This window comes from Spermophilus citellus, assembly GCF_964194105.1.
Source record: "Spermophilus citellus genome assembly, chromosome: 9".
Taxonomy (NCBI): Eukaryota; Metazoa; Chordata; class Mammalia; order Rodentia; family Sciuridae; genus Spermophilus; species Spermophilus citellus.
The window spans coordinates 49,942,487-49,945,591 of NC_138191.1; positions in this window are offsets into that span (position 1 = coordinate 49,942,487).

A 3,105-nucleotide genomic window follows, 5' to 3' on the forward strand; every position below is an offset into this window, starting at 1 on the left:
AAGTTTGCAATAGGAAGGGAAGGCAGAGCACCTTTCCACAGATCTTCAGGGCATTCAGCCCGAGGCTGCACACAGATCATCTCCAGGAAACAGAACAAGGACCTGGGTGGAGTGGGGCAAGGACCAGAGGTTTAGAATAGGAAATGATCTGGAAAAATCCCACAGGCAGGCAGATATAATTCTGGCTGTTTCTGCCAACTTAAAATATGGTCAAGAGGGAATGAGAGCCAGATTCTGTCATCTGTTGTTTTGAGTTAACCCTTTCAGTTTTATGTCCATTATTACTTTTAATAAATATACTCCCTTTTTCTCTGGGTCAATGATAAACATGCTGACAAAACTTTTTCTTAGAAATTACTATTATTTAGCAATGGCCCATTCAATGAAGGTATTTACTTATGTAGAGAACAATTTAAATATACTACAAGATATCACACAAGTCGGGAAGCTTGGCAAACAGAATTATCAAGTTAACATCACTTCTACTATTTCCATATGAACCAAAAAAATGATGCAACTGTACCAGGTGATTGCATGATATTTCCAAAGCACACAAATGAGGATTCTTAAATCCCTAGTTATTTGCTCCTGAGATATAAGTTGGTAAACAAATACACAGCAATCTAAGTCATGTCAGTTACATTCACTGTTTCCTTTATACCCAGTGTACAAATTAATCATTTACTCAATTTTGATTCAATTAAAAATTATTTTCTTTTTTTTAATTTTGTGCCATTTATTTTGCAAAAGTGAGTGGAGTTGTGGTGATAATAAAAGCTTATAGCCATATGAGAGACATTTCTTCTTTGGCCAGGTATTAGTAAAAGTCATATACTTTCCCTAAGAAAAAAGAAGGCTTTTTAGAGGATGAAAGAGTCAAAGAGAATAACTAGGAATATATGCTTTCTGTGTGTGCTCTCTCATCCAACGAAAGGGGTCCACAGAACAGGGTAGAGAAGAGTGTGGCTGCAGAGTCACAAATCAAGACCTCCAGAGACCAAGCAGGAAGCAGGTCTGATTTTATTGCGCAGTTACCATGTATATATACTCAGGTAGTAGCTAAGCAGATTACAGGCAGCTACCAGTGCAATTTCTAGCAAACTGTTCTTGCAGCAACCAGTCGAGGAGCAGGCCAGAGGAGCAAGTTTAGGGACTGCAACACATGGCCTCACACCCAGGGCTGTGTGTACTGGGTAAGCGGTTTGCGGCTCACATGCCTAGCACGTAGGGAGTGGCCTGCCCCTCAGACACCCTTGACTTATGCCATGTGTGCAGTTCTCCCTGCACTGGTTCCCACAGCTTCCTTTTTCACTTTCATCAGGAATCCTAGACCAAACTTGAAATTCAATTCTAGTGGTTTATTTTTTAAAATTTTTTAATTTGTTTTATGACAACAAGATGCATTACAATTCATATTACACATATAGAGCACAATTTTGCATATCTCTGGTTGTACACAAAGTAGAGTCACATCCTTTGTGTCTTCATACATGTACTTAGGGTAATGATGACCACTGTATTCCATCATCTTTCCTACTCTATGCCCCTTCCCTTTACCTCCCGCACCTTTTCCCCTTTGCCCTATCTAGAGTTAATTTAATCCCCCCATCCCTCCCTCCCACCCCCCACAGCATATTATGGATCAGCATCCTTAAATCAGAGAAATCATTCAGCATTTGGTTTGGGGGGATTGGCTAATTCCACTTAGCATTATATTCTCCAGCTCCATTCATTTACCTGCAAATGCCATGATTTTATTCTCTTTTAATGCTGAATAATATTCCATTGTGTATATATACCACATTTTCTTTATCCATTCATCTACTGAAGGGCATCTAGGTTGGTTCCACAGTTTAGCTATTGTGAATTGTGCTGCTATAAACACTGATGTGGCTGTGTCCCTGTAGTATGCTATTTTTAAGTCCTTTGAATACAGACAGAGGAGTGGGATAGCTGGGTCAAATGGTGGTTCCATTCCCAGTTTTCCAAGGATTCTCCACCACAAGAATTAATATCAAGAATCAATGTGAAAGAAACAATCAGTGATATGAATAGAGAGCCTACTAATTGGGAACAAATTCTTACCACATGCAAGTCAGATAGAGCACTAATCTCTAAAATATATAAAGAACCCAAAAATCTTAACATCAAAAAACAAATAACCCAATCAATAAATGGGCCAAGGAACTGAATAGACACTTCTCAGAAGAAGATATATAATTAATCAACAAATATATGAAAAATGTTCAACATCTCTAGCAATTAGAGAAATACAAATCAAAACTACTCTAAGATTTCATCTCACTCCAATCAGAATGGCAGCTATTAAGAATACAAACAACAATAGTGGTTCATTTTTTACTTTTACACCTGGACATGACTTTCTACTCTAGTTTTTATTTCTCTAGTCCAAATTCCTTATTTGTAGCTTACTGTTTTATAAGCTGTGTTTATTATAAATCACCCCAATTACTTTGTGAAATGAAGCAAGATATGAATAAAAATTAAACAAAACAGTGATCAAGCCAGGCGTGGTGATGTGTCATTGTTATTCCCAGTGACTCTGGAGGCTAAGGCAGGAGGATTGCAAATTTGGGTTCAGACTCAGCAACTTAGCAAGGTCCTAAGCAACTTGGTGAGAACTTATCTCAAAAAAAAAAAAAAAAAAAAAAAGGACTGGGGATTTGGCTCAGTGATTAAGCACCCCTGGGTTTAATCCCCAGTATAAATAAATAAATATATAGATTTTTTTTAAAAAAAGGCAGGATCAGCTTAGAAATAGTCAAAGAGTATAATTAAAAAAAACAACACAAGGACTAGGGGTCTAGGTCAGTGGTAGGGAGCTTGGCAAGCATGTACAAGGTCCTGGATTCACTCCTCAATGCAAAAAAAAAAAAAAAAAAAAAGACATAAGAATTAGAAAGTTTACAATAACATTCTCCCCCCCCCCTTTTTTTTCTATTTTGATTTTTGAGACCTTTTTGATTTTGAGAATTTCTAATAAACGCCTCCTCTCCCTTAGAGGGTTAATATTGAAGGCTTTATTACTTTGCTGCTTACTAAGGATCAGCTTATATGTATAGGATTTTTACACTTAGGATACTA